Source organism: Akebia trifoliata, chromosome 2 (genome assembly GCF_017979445.1).
Source record: "Akebia trifoliata isolate Shusen 1 chromosome 2, ASM1797944v1, whole genome shotgun sequence".
Lineage (NCBI taxonomy): Eukaryota > Viridiplantae > Streptophyta > Magnoliopsida > Ranunculales > Lardizabalaceae > Akebia > Akebia trifoliata.
In genome coordinates this window covers 18,367,714-18,389,583 of record NC_141376.1, presented here as the reverse complement: position 1 = coordinate 18,389,583, position 21,870 = coordinate 18,367,714, and the positions used below count along the sequence as shown (strand labels likewise).

The 21,870-nt window shown below is 35.9% G+C and overlaps 1 pseudogene; it reads right to left on the bottom strand.

The window, feature by feature from the left end:
* Positions 1-13,533: 13,533 nt before the first annotated feature.
* Positions 13,534-14,447, bottom strand: LOC147409856 (28 kDa ribonucleoprotein, chloroplastic pseudogene; annotated as a pseudogene).
* Between the last annotated feature and the right edge of the window lie 7,423 nt (positions 14,448-21,870).

Below are 21,870 nucleotides of genomic sequence, written 5' to 3'. Positions count from 1 at the left end.
AGGTGATAATCTAAAACCTCAATTCACTTCTCTGAAGTCAAAAACAGCCAGTTTGATCTCCAGTTGAGAGGTGGCGCACAATGCTGAGTAAGGGCCCACTTAAATACCTCTCGTCTAGAACAGACATAGTCTATCCCCCTCGTACAGTAGGGTACAGCGGGGCAAGATCTTGTTTAGGCACCGGTTTTGACCAAGAAGTACAATTGATATACTTAGACTATCTTTTATACCTACGGGTACGAGTCAAAAGTTGTAGCTTTCATAAATGGTTTGGCATCCCACGAGGGGACCGACCATGTATTAGTACAACGTTGGCAATCGGGACATGTGACTGTGTGGCTCACAATAGGTAAAAGGCTCAAGTCGCTCCAGCCTGGGTGCATCAATATACCTCTCAGAATCACCTGATTAGACAGTATTGATGCCCCAGTTTGATATACCCTAAGGTACGTGACTGGAGTTGTGGTTTTCATGAATGACTTCGCATCTCCGAAGAGACCGGGCCACGCACTAGTGCCACGTTGGCTATATGGGACATGTAAGTGCGCAAAACAGTAAACATGCATGTGGTGTGTACAAAATAGGGTGGGGTGTGTCCGGGGCCTTTTTCAAACAAATAGGCCCATGGGCTAGATCATATCACTACAACATTGATATCATATGAATATTACATACCAATCTAATCACATTCCATCACATCAACATTATGATCAATATCAAACATGTATTTCAAACAAGATTATGGCATGTTAGAAGGGCGATTAAAAATTAATAATTAAATCGAATCATTGAAATAAGCCCCTAGCTCCAAGTCTCAACAACTTTTATGGTCCAATCAAAGTTATTTTGAGGCGACCCTAACCAAATTGATATTTCTGAGAATATTGGATTAAGAATGGAATAACAATCGTTGGGATGAGAAATTATGATGATTTTTAAACACATCGAGAAAGAGAAAAAGAATGAGAAATTTTTAAAAAAACAAATCGATTTCTTTTTTATTTTTATAAACAAACTTAAAAGAACACATTTTTTTTTATAGAAAAACCATTAAAAGGACGACAAGCAAAAACAGTAGAGAAAAAAACTAAAAAAAAAAAAAACTTAACTATTGGCAATGTGATAGGGCGCTGTTTAACCATACTGATCATCAAATTTAATAAAAGGGTGTGGCCTTAGTAAAATGAAAAAAATTTATTTAACCTCCGCACCATCTTCTCAAACGGTTTTCAACGATGTTCGTCAAATTTTTTTAAAAAAAAACAAAGAATGATTTAGCTTCTCAATCCAATCGATTCGAGGTTAGTTTGGTCGATTTAAAGTTCTTCGTTTATCACCGATTTCCTATGATTTTAAACCCAGATAAACTACAATAAATCGTTGCCATTAACAATTTGTTCAACTCAAGATCGAAGTGGAAACCGTCTCCATAAATTCTATGAGCCACCAATTGATCATTCTAAAATATAAAAAAAAACAGCAAGTTGATCAGGAAAGAAAGATTCGCAGAATTTCTCAAAACTAAACACCAATCATGATTTTCAGATTAGACAATCATGTAATTTGATCGAACGAAGCAATGAGAACCCAGCCGATCGGTGATGATCTCTAAAGTTAAAAACCTTCAAGTACTATTATGAACGTGATTTGGATTCGATCTTGCCTTCCAAACCTCGAACTTTTAACGATTTGAGCTGGTTAAACTCGACATTTCCTTCGACAGCGAGAAGTGAAATCAATTTTTCCTTTTTTTTTTTTTTACAAAATCGTTTGAGTTAAATTCGATTTCAAAAGGGGAGGACGATTTAAATCATGAGAAAACGAACATTTCAATGGAATTTCAAATCAGTTTGTACTGATTTCCGACTAATCAACAGAAAGGCCGAATCGGTCTCTGTTGAAAAACGATGAAACCTTTTGAGAAGATGATGTGGGGGGAGTAAAAAATAGATTTTACTTATCACACACCACCCACAAAAGTACATCGTTGCTGTTAATGGGTGTGCAAAAAAAAAAAAAAATTACTCAGGGCACCCCACCCACTCCAGCACCTTGTGCTGTTGACAGAACCTAAAAAAAAAAAATTTTAATTTTCTTTTCGTTTTCTTCCTTATTGTTCATAGGACAGCACGCCTAACCATAAAAAAAACACTTTTTTTACTTTTTTTTTTTGAAAAATTAAAAATTAAAACTAAAAATTAAAAAAATAAATAAATAAAAAAATGTTGTTGAGGAATACATCGCACATCGGCCATCAAATAAAAAAACGTTGACGTTCCTAACAACAATTATTTTTATGAATTTTTTTTAAGGAAAATGGTCAAATACCAAATCAAGCACACACCTAAATTTTTAATCGAAATATAATTACATGTGTAAAAAAATCATGGTCCAAAAAACCATTATCTCATCCTCAATAGGACTATTCCTTTGAAATCTCGCATTATTTAGGGTCATTCCGAATGACTTTCGATTAAACCATAGAAAAATGATATACCGGATTAGGATATTCAAGATTGAATCACATGATCTATGATTAAGTCAAAAGAAATAAAAATAAATAAATAAATAAAATACAATAAACAAATAATCAACTAACTAAAAATCAAATAAAAAGGTCCTATTAACGACGTATCCCATACTTGGGACTTTTCAAGTTTGATCCTTGAAGGTCCCCAGTGGAGTCGCCACTGAAAACACCCTCGATTCGCGGGGTGCGCGGATCCACTTTTGACCCTTGAGGTTTGGGAGTCGCCACCTAGTTATTATGGTCTAGGAACCAAACTGACTCTAAAACGGATAAAAAATTAATCTACTACAGAAAAAATCGAATCCGGGGATCATACTACGGGGTTGGAAGGTGTTAGGCACCAATCCCGCTCGGCCAATGCCGGTCTCTACTCATCCCAAATAAAACTACATCGCTAATGACAAAACCTAAATAAAAAAATAACGAAAATCTTACCTTCAATCTGAAAAGGTGCTATTCCCTCAGATCTGGTGAACTGCTCCTTATACCGTACTCCTTACTTCGTTCTGTCTCCAGATCTGATTTCTGATCTCCGAGGTAAGATATCTCCTTCTTGGATCTGGGTGCTTCAAATTTGTTGTGAATTTTTTAGGTGTTTTTGAAAGGTTTCTAGGTGTTTTTCAGGCTAAAATCGAAGTAGGGGTGTTAGGTAAGGAGTTGGGACTCAAAAATTAGGATTTTGGAGAGGTTGTGGAGGCTTCAACACCTACTTTTCCTAAGGTTTTTTCTTTGATACGAAAATAGGGTGTAGAGGCTCCTATTTATAAAGTTTTTTAGGAGAATTAGGTTTGATTAGGATTTCTTTTAGGGTTTCAATTAGGGTTTAGACTTTGGTCTCATGAGATTGACTTAGTCTTTAGGGTTTTAATTTAGGATTTTGACTTTAGTTTTATGAGATTGACTTGATTAGTTTAGATTAGGGTTTTGACTTTAGTCTTATGAGATTGACTTGATTAGTTTAGATTAGGGTTTTAATTTAGGGTTTTGACTTTAGTCTTATGAGATTGACTTTAATACTTTGACTTTAGTCTTTCTTGGTTGGCTTTTAATATCTTGACTTTAGTCTTACTTGATTGACTTTAAGGTTGACTTTAGTCTTACTTGATTGACTTTGATTTTTGGAGAACCCCCTTTTATTATATCTTTAATTCTTTGGGCCCCCAGATGGAGGGGTCCTTGAATAAATATCTTGGCAACCATCAACAATTTTGCCTGAAAGCCTGATTGATCGATTTTTTAGTTTAAATTTTTAAATTTATTTTATTAATGTTTCACTTTACATTATTTAATATTTTATTTATTAATTTCAAAATTTTTAATTATTAAATTTGTAAAATTACCGTTTTGCCCTCGGAGAGGATTTTTTACGTTTTAAATCATTTTTTAATATTTCAGGATGTTTTGGAATCAATTTTTCGTAAGGAATTCAATGGGAATGTTGGTTTTTGTCATTTATGAAGTTTTTTGTATGAAATGGCCGTGAACTTTATGAGGGGCATTTTCGTAATTTTGTTAAATTTTGTGAAAATTAGCGAAATGATTTATTTGGTTTCGATTTGTTATTTTATGTGTTTGAATGAGTTTTCCTAATCGTAACATAGGCTCTAAGGATGTTTTAGGGTTAGGGGTATTTTGGTAATTTGCTCATTTTTGAGTGATTTTTATCGCGAAGCTTCTTTTTGATTTGCAAGATGATGATTTTTATGTTTTTAGGGTCGTATTTTCCTAGCATAGTATGGTTTCTAAAATTTTGTCAATTCGAGATACCTCATCCGGATTTCTGAAACACATCTAGTAACAAAATAAAGCAATGGAATAAACATCCATCATTGAGAATCATTGCGATCGGGTTGACGAGTTGATTAATCAGGCGAGTGCAAAAATGAGGTGTCTACAACGTGGCAATTCAAAAAAATTGAATTCTTTGATAAATGTCGTCATTGAGCCAATTCACTAATGTTGTATACGTGGCATTGAAAATCGATTTCATATTATTCAAAATGTGGCCGAATTGATCTATTAATTTTTGGCGCCATGTAAACCTTATTAAATCGTGGGATTTATTTATGCAAAATTCGAGAATCCATGTAATTATTTTAGTCGTAGGATTTGTTTAGTAAATCCGATGCGATTTGATGATGATTATATCTTAGTTTGACCTTTAGTCTTTGAATGTTGACCGTAGGACATTTTTTAATCGTAGTAGAGACTGATCATCTTGATCAGGCGGGTTCGGTGCCTAACATCTTTCGAAACCCGTAACCTGACCCCTTACCCATCTCTTTGATTCACAGACTGACCAATATCCATTTGGAGTTAATTTTGGTTCCCAGACCTAAACTAAGTGACGACTCCATATTCTTTAAAAATTGTCGAGATACGTAGATCGGATACCTAATCCGCTATTTGGCGGATGGTCAGGGGTCGAGACGATTTCAGTGGCGACTCCACTAGGGATAATTTAGGATCAAACTTGACCCAATCCAAGACTATCCGTAGGTTGATTTTTTCCTCGACTCAACCCAGTTGACTCAATGAGACTCTTAGATTAGGCTAGATTTTGTCATTTATTTCATAGGCATGTGATTAGATATATTTAATTGTTTATCTATATTGATTGGATTGATGATTAGATGTATTTGATTTGTATGGTTGGATATTTGCGAAAAACGCCCCGGGCGCATTTTATCTCTTTGCACACACTCACGAGCATACATACACATATTTGCATCATGTCATGTCCTTATAAACCCAGTAGTCGGATCTAAGCTAACCTGGTCCTTCGAGACACGGAGGACGTCCGTGAACGCTACAACTTCAGTACAGTACCTTCGGGTATATCAAACTGGGGCACCACGCACTGCTTGACCAGGTAAAACTAGGATAGTATATCGATGTTTCGGTCTGAAGTGACCTAAATTTTGTCCTAACCTAGCCTCAATCATATAGAAAGTCTAGAACTTAGGTGCGTTCTTATTAGGCCATGACTCGAATCGACCATAAGTGCTCCCGGGTTGCCTTTCTTTAATCTAACCAAAAGGTAAGTGGGTGGACCGGTCCACATCGCTTAAATTGAACCCGTAATACCAGTCCAACCCAATAATATAACTGACGAGACATACCGATCAATGTCTATTTAAACCAGTTAGCCCAATTGGTAAATAGATCTCATTGATCAAAACATGGACCAATTGGACTAATTAACTTAAAAATAGTAGATAAAGTGATTCAAGTAGAATTTTCAGATCCATTGGGTAGAATCGGCCCAAACTCAAATGGGTACAAAGTCCCAATAATTTTTATTGGCCAATTTAATTTAATGGACTGAATATTTTGTAATCAACAAAGTTGGGATTAGTAGAAAACATATTAAGGGTTGTATCGACTAGCACAACCTAGATCTTACTCTTGGAATGTCATTGAAAGTGCCATCGATCCGCGGGGTGCGTGGATCCGCTTTTGACCCTTGAGGTTGGGGAGTTGCCACCTAGTTATTACGGTCTACGAACCGAATATAAACTCGAAATGGATAAAAACAACTAATCTACTAAAGAAAAATTGAATCTGGGGATCACATTGTGAAGTTAGAAAGTGTTAGGCACCAACCCCGACCGGTCAATGCTGGTCTCTACATATCCCAAATAAGACTATATTGCTAACAAAAAACCTAGATAAAAAAAATAAAAGAAATTTTACCTTCGAATGCAACGATTCTATTCCCTCAGATCTGATAAAATCGTTCTTTGTACCGTACTCCTTACTCCGTTTTGTCTCTGAATATGATTTTTGATCTCCGAGGTAAGGTATCTCTTTCTTAGATCTGGATTTTTGGAATTTGTTATGGATTTTGGGGGTATTTTTGAAGGGCTTCTAGGTGTTTTTCAAGCTAAAATCGAAGTATGGGTGTTAGGTAAGGAGTTAGGACTTAAAAACTAGGGTTTATGGGAGGCTAGGGGGACTTTTTGACCTACTTCTCTTAGGATTTATGATTTGATACGAAAATAGGGTGTGAGGACCCCTACTTATAGATTTTTTTAAGGGTTGATTTAGATAGAATTAGTGTTTAATTAGAATTCTTTTAGTCAGAGTTGTATTTCAGTTAGAATTATTTTAGGTAGAATTGTATTTTAATTATAATTGTTTTAGGTACAATTGTATTTTAGTTAGAATTCTATTAAATAGAGTTATTATTTAATTAGAACTTTATTAGGGTTTTGACTTTTGGTCTTATTTGATTGACTTTAAGATTTTGACTTTAGTCTTAATTGATTGACTTTAATATCTTGACTTTAGTCTTACTTAATTGACTTTAATTTTTTGACTTTAGTCTTACTTAAATGACTTTAATTTTTTGAATTTAGTCTTGCTTGATTGACTTTAATTTTTCGAAGAACCCCCCTCTATTATATCTTTAATTCTTTGGACAATGGAGGGGTCCTTGAAGAAATATCTTGGCAACCCTCAACAATTTTGCCTGAGAGCCTAATTGATCGATTTTTTTACTTCAAAATTTTAAATTAATTTTATTAATATTTCACTTTAATTATTTAATATTTTATTTATTAATTTCAAAAATTTTAATTATTAAAATTGTGAAATTACCATTTTGCCCTCGGAGAAGACTTTTTGCATTTTAAGTTGGTTTTTTATGTTCCAGGATGTTTTAGAATCGATTTTTCGTAAGGAATTCAATGAAAATATTGGTTTGTGTCATTTATGAATTTTTTTGTGTGAAATGATCGTGAACTTTATGAGGGGTATTTTTGTAATTTTGTCAAATTTTATGAAAATTGGGGAAATGATTTATTTGGTTTCGATTTGTTGTTTTATGTGTTTGAATAAGTTTTTCTAAGCGTAACGTAAGCTCTAGGGATGTTTCAAGGTTAGGGGTATTTTGATAATTTGGTCATTTTTTGGTGATTTTTATCGTGAAGCTTTTTTTGTTTGCAAGATGATGATTTCTATGTTTCTGAGGTCATATTTTTCTAGCGTAGTATGGTTTCTACAATTTTGTTAGTTCGAGATACCTCATCTGGATTTTTGAAACATATCTAGTAACAAATAAAGCATTGGAATAATCATCCATCATTGGGAACTATTGAAATTAGATTGACGAGTTGATTAATCAGACGAATGCAAAAATGGGGTGTCTACAGATGCCCCTCTTTAGCAGAGGGTTGAAGCAAACTAGATAGCAAATCTATTTTGGTAGATAGTGCGATATCCGAATGCCAAAGTTAGTGACAGTTCATTTTGCAGTCTGATTTAGCATTTCATCAGGGTGTTCGGATCCTTGAGGGTAGAGCTCTCCCCAAATTTAAAAAAATGTCAGGTCCTTGAGCGCAAGCTCTTACTAGCAGTGTCAGATCCTTGAATTTTAGAAAATTCTCTTTTACTGATGTAACAACTGTGCAAGTGTGTGACTTAAAATCTGTGATAAATTTCAAAGAGTTTAAGATGGAACTAAGTAAAATCTGAGCATAAAATGAATATAAATTGAGCATAAACTGAGCATAAATTGAGCATAACTGAGCATAATCTGAGCATAAACTAAGCATAACTGAGCATAATTTGAGCATAAACTGAGCATAATTCAGAGAAAACCCTCGACAATAACTGAGCAAAATCCAAGATAACCCTTGGCGGCAACTGAGCAAAATCCAAGTTAACCCTTGGCGGCATCTGAGCAAAATCCAAGATAACCCTTGGCGGCATCTGAGCAAAATCCAAGATAACCCTTGGCGGCAACTGAACAAAATCCAAGATAACCCTTGGCGGCAACTGAGCAGCAACTGAGCAAAATCCAAGATAACCCTTGGCGGCATCTGAGCAAAATCCAAGGTGGCAACTGAGCAAAATCCAAGATAACCCTTGGCGGCATCTGAGCAAAATTGGTTGAGGAATGAATGAATTTTGGAAAAGAAAGAATGAATCTGGAGAAGAATGATTAAAATAAATCTGGATAAGATTGAAAATGAATCTGAAGAATAACGATTGAATTGGGTAACGAATGAATAAGTCTGGAAGAGAATGATCGAATCCAAGAATAAATAGATCTGAAAAAGAATCTGGGAACAAAAGAATGTCATATCTCCTACTCTAGGTAAATAAGTTATTCTCAACGCAAAAATCAAAATATGAGATCAAGAATGCTTTTGTTTGACCCTCAAAGGTTTTATCAAAAAGTTTTATGAATTTAAAACCTGAGTTTTTATGTCTTTTGAACCTCAAGGGTTTTTCGAGAAACTGTTATCAAGAGGGTAACCTTAAATTTGGAGTTCCCATTATCTTTAGGATTAACATTGCTTAAAAACAAAATGCCCCTAGTTTGACAATAAACATGGCATTGGAGATAATTGAACACATCGTGCGAAAATTAAAAAAATGCCCCTAGTATAAGGGGGGAAACTACATGTTTAGAGTAAAGATAAAATGCCCATTGTATGAATGTTTGAAATATTTGATTATCACAAGCGCAATAATGATCCAACTTTTAATTTTGATTAATTTTATTGAAGATTTTAAGTCAGGCTCACGAAAACAAGATATTTCTTTTAGAGACTCATCATGGAATTCACCCTTCTCCCTTTGATTCACTTAGGAAAGCAAACTTTTTTCAGATCAATCGTAGACAAGATACTTGTGGCTTCTGAGTCTGTGTCTGGTTTAAGTTAAGTATTGAACTTGATTATTCGGACTTCTGATATTTCAGCTTGGACTACTCTAGCTTCTCTTCTATTTTTCTTTTTACCTAGATCGCCTTTTTAGGTTTTCAATCTAGCGAGTTTGCTTTAATTTTTGCTTAAATCGCCTTTTTAGGTTTTCAATCTAGCGAGTTTTCTTTTTTCTTTGCTCTGATTATTGCCAAAGTTATCCTTTTAGATTTTCAACCTTGCAAGTTTGCCTTAATTTTTGCCTAGGTCGCCCTTTTTGGGTTTTCAACCTAGCAGGCCTTTTTTTTCTTTTCTCCCTTATGGAATGGCTGTCTAATCATACTTTACTATCTTCCTTGACTTTTCGCACGGTACATAGGAGGACTTTTATAGGTAAGCTTAGGACTGGGTATAAAAAGAAAGGGATTTTGAGGCTCAAAAACCCGAATGCCCATTGTGTGGCATTTATTTTATTTTGCCTTGAATTTTCTTCCCCATTTTAAAGATAATTCTTTTTTTTTTTTGAATTTTTTTCTTTTTAGATTTTTTCTTTGTCGAGGAATCTATTTTTTTATTTTGATGTGGTCGGGCCTGAAGTAACTTCTCAGGTTGCCTATGTACCCCAAAATTTTGGGATCAGACCAAGACGTAGTTCGAATTTTTCCCTCCCCTGGGTTAGGTGATCGGGCTAAGAAATAAAAATATATTTTTTTTAACTTTATTTCTTTGAAAAAGGCTGCAAAGGGCTGAGAAAGGAGATATTGAACTTTTGAACTGGGTAATAGGAGGATTGATTCGGCAAAAAATGGCCTCCTAAATGTAGTACCGGTTGATTTGGTCAAGGTTGGTTGGTTCTGGTAATTCGATTCCATCATGATCTTGAAGTCTGACAGCTTTTCCTGATAATATTTCCTTGACGATGACGGACCCCCCCAATTTGGTTTGAACTTCCCTCTAGGGTTAAAGATAGGTGTCTGATTCTCTTTGAGTATTAAATTCCCGACTTGTAAGTAACGGGCCTTGATCTTTTTGTCAAACGCACGAGCAACTCTTCTTTGATAAGCTTGCACGTGATACAAAGCTCTTAGTCGTTTTTCTTCAATCAAACTTAATTTTTCATACCGTTGATGAAGCCAATCTGCTTCTGACAACTGACTTTCTTTGAAGGACTTGAGATACGGGATTTCCATTTTAACTAGTAAGATTACTTTTATATCATACACTAAAAAGTAGGGAATAGCTCTAGTGGAAGACTGTATTGAAGTATAATGTACACCTAGTGTGAATGGTAACTTCTCTAACTAATCCTGGTGTGATTGACACATTTCCTTGATGATTGTTTTGAGATATTTTATTGGCTGCTTCAACCTTTCCATTAATCTGAGGACGGTAGAGAGATAATGTGGTGTCGAATCTCAAACTTTGAACACAAAGTGATAACCTAAGCTTTGATGTATGACCCATTATCAGAGATCAATACCACTTCAACTGTTTCATTAATCTGATAATGGTAATCTATTCTGGAAGCTCTATCATGTTGAGAAGTCTAGTACTGATACATTTTGTAAGATCTTCTTTGATCTCATTTTATCAATTCAATATCTAATTCGTGTCAGACAACAGCCAAGCTTGCACCTAACATATCCTCATAGGCCCATGCGAACAAGTCTTTTGAAATTTCTGAGAAAATTCATTATCTCCTTGTGTTCCTCTAGGGATAGGATGGTTTCTATTTGAATCTCTTTAGGAATTATTTTCTATTCTGAGGTCAATGACCTTTTCTTTCTTGAGCCCGACTCTTATCTTCTTGTTCAGGAGAAAAATATATCATTGAAGCTAGATTATTAGTTAATTCGTTAATGCACTCGAGGTATTCAAAAATTTTCTTTATCCAATTAAATTCAGAAGGGGCGACAGACACCTCTATAAACTCAATAAACTAACTCGACTCAACAGGAAAAGAGTAGACTCAATTTAAAGAAGACATGACCTTGCTGAAAAAAAGGACTCGAGCTAACCCAAATGACTCATAAAAACTACCCACACCGGGCTTGATTAGGACTGCGGACTGAGACATTGCTTGCAATCGACAGGGTTGAGGCACTGTGATCTTCAAGGAACAACTGGAAAATGTTGAGATATTCTAAATGATTGATTTGGCGTTGACGTTCGTTCCAACTGAACGGACTAGTAACCCTAGCTAGACGATGGACGATTGGGCTTAGGTACAATGATAACCCTTAAACCTCATTGAAGGTGAATTTAACCAGTTTCAGTATTACCCCCTTGATAACATTTTAATGAATCTTGAGATTTTATTGAATTTTGTGCACCAATCCATTAAACAATTCATCCATTCAATGATTATTCAGAAGGAAAATAATTTTATTATTGAAAAATAATGTTTTTATTGAATAATAATTTTCACAAACATATTTCAATAATTTTTCATGCAAAAATAAATCTTTTGTAAATCATTTTTTTTTTAAAAAATATTTTTCTTCCTTTTCTTTTTTTTTGGAAAACATTTTCTTTTAGAAATTTTTTTTTTAAAAAGCATTTCCTTTTGGAAAATCTTATTCTTCTCGAAAACATTTTACTTTTGAAAAAGCATTTCTCTTTTGGAAAACATTTTACTTTGAATTCCATTTTGATTCAAATGGATCGGCCCATAATGATCATTGGATCGAGATGGACTGGGTCATTATGAATCATTGCCAAGTTTAAAATGGATTTTTATTGGGTCAGTACACCCATTTTAATCAGGTAAAACAAAAAAATATTAATCCTTGAGGATAACCATACATTCTGATTCTGATATCATCATTCACATACATTCATCACTCACAAGGTCCCATTCAATAAACAACCCGGGAACACCCAATAAGTTTGAGTCGTGACCTATAGGGGAGGTTTCTAGACTCTAAGCTTACTACGTGCAATGCATTTTTATCTGGCCACCCTTGCCCAAGCACACCTATATACCTCTCAAGCGTACTTAATCAAACGGTACGTGGTGACTTGGTTTGATATACCGTGTAGGTAATAATCTAAAACTTCAACTCACTTCTCTGAAGTCAAAAACATCCAGTTTGATCCCCAGTTGAGAGGTGGCGCATGATGCTGAGCAAGGGCCCACTTAAATACCTCTCGTCTAGAATAGACGTAATCTATCCCTCTCGTACAGTAGGGTACAGCAGGGCAGGATCTCGCTTAGGCACTGATTTTCACCAAGAAGTGTAATTGATGTACTTGGATTATCTTTGATATACCTACGGGTACGAGTCAAGAGTTGTAGCTTTCATAAATGGTTTGGCATCCCACGAGGGGACCGACCACGTACTACGTTAGCAAAGGGACATGTGATTGTGTGGCTTACAATAGGTCAAAGGCTCAGGTCACTCCAGCCTGGGTGCATCGATATACCTTTCAGAGTCACCTGATCAGACGGTACTGATGCCCCAATTTTATATACCCTAAGGTACATGACTGGAGTTGTGGTTTTCATAAATGACATCGCATCTCCGAAGAGACCGTGCCATGCACTAGTGCCACGTTGGCTATATGGGACATGCAACGTGTAATGCAATAATATAAACATGCTAGTAGTGTGTGCAATATAGGGTCGGGTATGCTCGGGGCCTTTTTCAAACAAATGGGCCATATCAGATCATTAATGGGCCACAATCATAGTGAATACAATCATCAAAAGATTATCAAGATCAAAGTCATGGCATGCAAATCAAGAGGAATTAAAATCAACTAATCCATCAAGACCAATCAATTAATTAAAACCAGTCAATCAATATGTTAGAGGTAAGGTTTCATCAATCAAGATATCAAAAGGGTATCATCATATCAATCGGGTATCAAAAGGGAAATCATGCACCCTAATCTAACACATAATCTATTCAAACATGGACTCATCGAGTTAACTCATCTCATAGCATTCAATCCTCATATAACATGGAAACAATATCATCAACAAATTGCATGAAACCAATAAATTCAAACGAGTTGACTCGACTCATTACGTAGCAACAAATTATGATAAAATCACACCAAGAAAAGAGAGAATATATTAACGCAAGTAGCACATAATGAGCACCGCACATGATCTAAAATGAATTCAACTGAGTTCACTCACCTAAGAAAATTCACCCCGATAATTAATTTTGAAATTCAATCCAACTTTTTTTTATTAAAAACAAAAGAGTTTTTTTTTTTTAATCCGTGACTTTTAAATTTTAAAGAAGACCAATTGAAAATATTCTTATTGGGGTTGGTAAAAATCAAGTTGAATAATTTGAACGTACTCAATTTCCAACCTAAAATTAAATACTACCAGACTTAACCAAAAAGAAAAAAACTTTGATGCGTCATGCAGAGGAAAGGGAATAGGTAGCAGCTCACCACTCTGATTGTCCTCCCATCCAAACTCTGTCCGTTTAGAGTAGCGAGGGCATCATCCAATTTAGTCTGTGAGGACATTGTTACAAAGTTAAACCCACATGAACATCTAGACTCCCGATCATAAACAAACCTGGCATCAACAACCTACCATGTTCACTGAACACCTATTCAAGGCGAGTATCATCTACTTGCCATGGTAGGTTCCTGACATAGATTCTGAAAGAAGCCTCAAACATTCAAGGGGTACACTCTAGTCGAGACCCCCTTGGAGCCGCTTTGTTTACTGTCAAACGTCTACCATTTACATCATAACGATGGAACATCTCCACAACTCTCTCAGCCTCTTCAACACTACTCATTGTGACAAACCCAAAACCACAACTTTGATCAGTCACCCTATTGTAAATTACCTCAACAATTCCGGCTTGATCTAAGAGCTGAGCCAAGTTCTCCCTATCCATGTCATATGGTATATCACCCACACATAGTTGGGCTTCTTCTGGCGGCTCTGGATAAGAATCTTCACCGCACTCTTCCACAAACCTATCACCACCACTATCTTCAATAGCAGTGGTTATACTCTCTTCAGTTTTCTCACCTTCTTGATTTTTCCATTTAAACCCATTTTCTTTAACTTCTTTTTCCTCCCCTTGCTGAGCCCAATCAGAGGTGGTCACAACCAAAGCGATTAAATTCTATGAAGAATTCTTATTTTTTATAGAAACCCATAAAGGAAAAGAAGAAGAAGGAGAGATTTGAATGAGCTTTATGGGTTTTGAAGGAAGAGAAATAAAGGGGTATGAGGTTTTGGTGCAGAGGGTTGGTAAAGAAGTTAGACATCCATCTGCCATGGATAAAGGACATGGTGGGCTGTAGCAGATAGAAAGGATTTTTTTTTATACCAAGCCTAAGCTGCACCGCAGCACTAAAGGTTATCTTTTTATTCATGGAAGAAAGATAAAAACAATCCTTTTTTTTATACGCTCCTTTACCGCACACAGCAACTCTCTTTGAATTTTTTTTCTTTAAAAAGAATCTAATCTGAATTCAAAGATTCATCTTTTGAAAACCTTCTGTCAGCCAAACCACTTCACAATTCTGATTGATTGGATTGTTTCAGCTTGTTATTCTTTACGAATTGAAAAATATTGGATTTCACAATCAATCCACTATTAGAATAGAATTTTTCAAGATCAAAGGTGGAGTTTGAAGGTTTGTGGGTGACGGTGGCGCAAAGGGTGTTGAGTTGATGAAGGAGATGGTAGAGAGAGAGAGAGAGAGAGAGATGAAGGAGGGACGTCTCTCTCTGTGCTATTTTCTTTCTTCTTTCATTGGAGAAGAAGATATAAAGGAAAAAAAATTTGACTTTTACTCTTGGCACACCACTTACAAAAAAGGTTAGTTGTTGCTGTTTGCCAACAGCACGCCCAAAACTAATTTTTTTTTATTTTTGTTCTTTTTTTTTCTTGTTATTAGCATAACTTGCCTTCTTAAAAGAACTTAATGCATAAAAAAAAACAAATTAAATTAAAAAAAAAAAAACTTTGCAACCCCAAAAATAGATCGACATTTACCTAAAAAAAAGAATAAAAAGGTAAAAGATCCCCTTTTTCAGTATTCCATCCTCAATAATCATCCGTTTTGAAATCTCACATTATTTAGGATCTTTTCGAATAACCTTTGGTTGAATCATAGAAAATCACATGCCAAATCAAGGCATTCAAAATCGACTTGAATGGTATTAATAGAAGATAATACAGACCCAATAATCCAAATAATACAAATGGGTCATTCCCCATGTCATTAACCTTCGATATCCTGTATTATTTAGGGTCATTAACCCCAAATTGGACCATAACAAATATGTGCCAAAAAAGATCAACCTCCCAATCAATGATCAACAATAGAGCCAAAAGAATTATAAAAATCAGAATAAATAAAAATAAATAACTATAAAAAATAAAAAATAAGTCCTATTGGCAATGTTTCCCATACTTGGGGTATTTCAAGTCTGATCATCAAGGTCCCCAGTGGAGTCGCCACTGAAAGCGCCCTCGATCCGCGGGGTGCGCGGATCCGCTTTTGACCCTTGAGGTTTGGGAGTCGCCACCTAGTTATTATGATCTAGGAACCGAATATAAACTCGAAACGGATAAAAATAACTAATCTACTAAAGAAAAACTAAATCTGAGGATCACATTACGGAGTTAGAAGGTGTTAGGCACCAACCCCACCCGACCAATGCCGATTTCTACTTATCCCCAAATAAGACTACATTGCTAATAAAAAACTTAGATAAAAAAAATAAAAGAAATTTTACCTTCGAACGCAATGATTCTACTCCTTTAGATCTGATAAAATCGCTCCTTGTACCGTACTCCTTACTCCGTTCTGTCTCCGGATATGATTTCTGATCTCCGAGGCAAGGTATCTCTTTCTTAGATCTGGATTCTTCAAATTTATTATGGATTTTGGGGTGTTTTTGAAGGGTTTCTAGGTGTTTTTCAAGCTAAAATCGAAGTATGGGTGTTAGGTAAGGAGTTGGGGCTTCAAAACTAGGGTTTATGGGAGGCTAGGGGGACTTTTTGACCTACTTCTCTTAGGATTTATGATTTGATACGAAAATAGGGTGTGAGGACCCCTATTTATAGATTTTTTTAAGGGTTGATTGAGATAGAATTAATGTTTAATTAGAATTCTTTTAGTTAGAGTTGTATTTCAGTTAGAATTGTTTTAGGTAGAGTTGTATTTTAATTAGAATTTTTTTAGGTACAGTTGTATTTTAGTTAGAATTCTATTAAATAGAGTTATTATTTAATTAGAACTCTATTATGATTTTAACTTTTCGTCTTATTTGATTGACTTTAAGATTTTGACTTTAGTCTTAATTGATTGACTTTAATATCTTGACTTTAGTCTTACTTAATTGACTTTAATTTTTTGACTTTATTCTTACTTAAATGAATTTAATTTTTTGACTTTAGTCTTGCTTGATTGACTTTAAATTTTTGGAAAACCCCCTTATTGTATCTTTAATTCTGTGGACAATGGAGGAGTCCTTGAAGAAATATCTTGGCAACCCTTAACAAATTTTGCCTGAGAGCCTAATTGATCGATTTTTTTACTTCAAATTTTAAATTAATTTTATTAATATTTCACTTTAATTATTTAATATTTTATTTATTAATTTCATAATTTTTAATTATTAAAATTGTGAAATTACCGTTTTACCTTCGGAGAGGACTTTTCGCATTTTAAGTCGGTTTTTTTATGTTTCAGGATGTTTTAGAATCGATTTTTCATAAGGAATTCAATGAAAATAGGTTTGTGTCATTTATGAAATTTTTTTGTGTGAAATGATCGTGAACTTTATGAGGGGCATTTTTTGTAATTTGTCAAATTTTGTGAAAATTGACGAAATGATTTATTTGATTTCGATTTGTTATTTTATGTATTTGAATAAGTTTTTCTAAGCGTAACGTAGGCTCTAGGGATGTTTTAAGGTTAGGGGTATTTTTGATAATTTGGTCATTTTTTGGTGATTTTTATCGTGAAGCTTCTTTTTGTTTGCAAGATAATGATTTCTATGTTTCTGAGGTCATATTTTTCTAGCGTAGCATGGTTTCTACAATTTTGTTAGTTCGAGATACCTCATCTGGATTTTTGAAATATATCTAGTAACAAATAAAGCATTGGAATAATCATCCATCATTAGGAACCGTTGAAATCAGATTGACGAGTTGATTAATCAGGCGAATGCAAAAATGGGGTGTCTACAGTCATACAACCTTTAATCATGGTCAAATTTTCTACGATTCCTGATCAATTGACAAATCATCTTCATGCAACTTCTTGCTCAATGTGTCATCAGTTAAAGGCTTTGAATCTAGGGGCTTAATTTACTAAATGTTATCAAGAGGGACCTTTAATTCTAATCGCTAAAACCTATCCTCGGGTCAGTAACAAATAATCCACCATTAATGGGGTTTCAAGATACTATTGCGCCTAAACTTAAGTGTCTGCCACCTAGTTGGAGTCAAAAAGTCAAGTCGTTTGAAAAGAACTTCAGCACCAAGTGAACCATCAAAAATGACTTTTGAATCTGAACTCGCGGAAATTCATAAGATCCTGGCAGTCTTTGCAATGGATATGAACCACATAAAGAACAATGTAGAAATACTAGAACAGATATTTGAGTCAACAAGAGACCATCCTGACGATCAAAGAGGCAAGGGACCAGAAGGTAGCATGCCTAAGAATCTGGATGAGATTTATGAACTTGACAGAAATGAAGAATATTATAATGAGAATCTGATGTTAGCCAACAGAATGACTCAGTTGGAAATAGCTGTGAAAAACATAAAATGGATTTGATGAAATCACGACAGGAATAAAGGTTTTGAATCAAATCCCTAAGATCCGTCTGCCTGAGAAGTTTGTCATGCTAGAAATGAAAAAATTCAATGGAGTAGGCTACGTAAAAACGCATCTCAAGATATATGTCACCAACATGCGCATAAAGGGCCTCAGTGACGAACAGATGACATTATTGTTCAAGCGTACTCTATCAGGATCAACGCTACGATGGTTAATGTCCCAAGATTCAACTGCAATAGGGACATGGGAAAATATGTCTAAGATGTTCTGGCACCAGTACAAGTACACAACACTGAAATCGAAACTTCTCGAGGGATTTGGAATCCACTAAGCAGAAGAATGGAAAACATTTACTGATTTATTAGCCATTGGAGGGCTAAGGCTGCGCAGATGTGGGAATAGACCATCAGAAAAGGAACAAGTGGAAATCATCTTGAAAAATCTCTCACAGGGGTATGCTCAGCATTTAGTTGCCCAGTATCTCCCCACATTTGAATCCCTTTTACAAGTTGGAAGCTAACTTGAGGATGCTTTTGCCTCTGGGATCCTTTCCAACTCTTCTGCCAAAAAACCTTTTACTAATTCCAAACCCAACGTCAACTATGCCTATATAACCAATACTTCCACCACCTCAGTTCAACCCCCAGCTCGAACCAATAATCAAGCAAATTCAGGTAGAGCCCCCCCTCGACAGTTCACCAATCTAAGGATGACCCTCACTGTAGCCTTTCAGAAACTATTGAAAAAATGGCTCCTCACCCCTCTCCAGCCTCAACCTTTGCCAAATCCCCTACCAACTTCACATAACCCTAACGTCTTTTACGAATTCCATCAAAGCCCTGGTCATCATACTGACCCTTGCATCTCTCTCCGCCATGCCATCCAAAATCTCATTGATGAAAAAAAAAAGTCATAATTCCTACCCCAACACCACCAAATGTCAATTCCAATCCACAACCTGCATATCAACCTCCACCAACATTAAATATGGTCTTAAACACCCAACTACCATTCGACCAAGTCTCTCTCATCCACCCAATTTACGCCAAACCACCTAGTTATCATCTTATTGGAATAGCTTTCAATGATGAAGTCTATACCACAAGCTATGAGCCATTTGATCTAACTGAAGATGAATTATACTGTCTATCCCCACCTCTCTATGATAGCCCATCATATACTAGCCACTTTTTGGCACAAATAATCTCGAAAAGCCCATTCTCTGTAACAGATGAAGATCCTTACCTATTAATCGAAGAAGACGAGCCATTTCCACTCTCTTGTGATGAAGTCAAGCACATGACACGAGGAGGAAGAGTCTTTAAGCCACCGGAACTCAGTGTTGACAATCCAGCGACCCTTGGCAAGAAAGAAAAAATTAGATCCCATCATAGAAACCATTGAAGAGGATGTTGTTGTAGTCAAACAGCTAAAAAAGGCAGGCACCAACATTTCAGTTTGGGGTTTGTTCATGGCCTCCACAACTCATAGGGAAGCTATTTTTAAAGCATTAAGCATAGCCCAAGTTTCCCTCGACACATCTCCGGATCAACTAGCCAGTATAGTAGGGGCAACCTATGCTGAAAATAGTCTATCCTTCTCAGACTCAGATCTCCCGAAAGAAGGGTCGAAACATACAAAGTCGCTGCATATCACCATTGACTACAATGGAATGAGAGTCCCTCTAGTCTTGGTAGATAATGGAAGCGTACTAAATGTCTGTCCTTTGAAAATCGCAACTTACTTCGAATTCAAGACAGAAGACTTCAAACCAACTAGCCAAGGCGTCAGAGCTTATGATATTATGAAAAGGGATGTACTAGGGACTTTGCAGCTACAAATATCCACGGGTATAACAAACTTTCCTATGGAATTTCAAGTCTTGGATATTCAGTCATCCTTCAACCTATTACTAGGGAGACCGTAGCTGCATCAGATCAAGGCCGTACCTTCTACTTTGCATCAGAAGATTAAATTCATCAAGGACGATTTAGTGATCACACTTCATGGTGATACTGAAATTATGGGGATTGTGAACGAAATAGAAACCAAGGATAAGTCGTTGCCTGAAATTCAACCCAAAGAAAAAAAAATACAATTCAGCGTATTTGAATTTGAAAATATTCATGTTGTTCAGTAGGACGATTCTACGAAAGAGCTGGTACCTATTGATAATACATTCAGCTGTTGTGTGGCCAGCATGTTCAAAAGCATGAGATTCTTCCCAGGCATGGGTTTGGGTCGTAGACAACAGGGTCAAAGCTGCACCAGTCATTCAAGAAGTAGTTGGGACATTCGGATTGGGATACAAATCTACCAAAGAAGAATGGGCCCGATATTGGAAGATAAGGAAAGATAAGGCGAATGCGAGGAGGCAAGGGCATGTCATCGATTTAATCAACATGAAGCCTTATCGTAAAACCCTTAATAGACACTTTATGAAAGTAGGGGAAGATTTCCCTTATTGTGGTTTTCCAGAATCCTTCATCGACCATGTCACGGGTACTTGCCAATTAGGATTTGAGATTTTCTTTGGAATGAGTTGGCCTAACAAGGAAGAAGACGAAGCATCTAAAAAACTCGAAGGAGCAGATGATTGGCAGACAACTGTGGATTTACTCAATATTTCTCATATGTTTCTCGAAGAAGGAAATGTGTCAGTCTTGTCAGTCAAGAGTGGTACTCAAAACCCACAGTCTGTAATCAAACCTGCAGTCGGGTCTCTTTCCAATTATCATGTAATGAGTCCTTTACTATATGTCTAGTCTAGTCTTGTTAAGTCTATCGAATTCGAAGTAAGTCCTGTCACCCCATCTATCTTTAATGAAATAGAAGAAGTTTCTGATTACCCCGAGTGCAATAATGACTTAACTGATAATCTGACTTCGAAGAACGAATCTTCTGATAAAGAAACTCCTATCGAATTAATTAAGCTACTTGAACAAGAAGATGAACGTCGAGCTCAACTTGTAATGGAAGAAACAGAATTAGTCAATCTCGGGACTAAAGATAATCCTCAAGAGATTCAAATTGGAGTCACCTTATCTCCCGAGGAACACGAAGGGATATTAGACTTGCTCAGAAAGTTCTAAGACGTATTCGCGTGGTCTTATGAGGATATGCCAGGAGTAAGTACAGATATCGTTCAACATCGGATTCCATTGCATCTCGATGCTCGATCGATAAAGCAGAAACTCCGACATATGAAACCAGAATGGACTTTGAAGATTAAGGAAAAGGTCACTAAGCAGATCAATGTCGAATTCTTGGAAGTAGTAGAATACCCAGAATGGATCGTTAATGTAGTTCCAGTTCCCAAAAAAGATGGGAAAGTAAGAATGTGCATGGGCTTCAGAGATTTAAATAAATTCAGTCCAAAGGATAGCTTTCTGTTGCCTCACATAGATGTATTGGTTGATAATACAACAGGGCACGCCATGCTTTCATTTATGGATGGATTTTTGGGGTACAACCAGATAAAGATGGACCCTTGCGACATGCAAAAAACGTCGTTCATCACACAATGGGGAATATTTTGCTATAAAGTCATGCCTTTTGATTTGAAGAATGCAGGGGCTATCTATCAGAGGGTAGTTACGACTTTATTGCATGATATGATACACAAGGAGGTCGAGGTCTATGTGGATGACATGATAGTGAAATCCAAAGAACGATCGGGACACGTCGCTGCACTAGAGAAGTTTCTTACAAGGATCCAAAAATACCAATTACGCCTTAACCCTCAAAAATGCGTATTCGGAGTGACCTCTGAAAAATTACTTGGATTCGTAGTCAGTCAAAGGGGGATCGAAGTAGACCCTGGAAAAATCAAAACTATACAAGAAATGGCGCCTCCTAAGACTGAAAAATAGATTCGGGGTTCTTAGGCAAAATTCA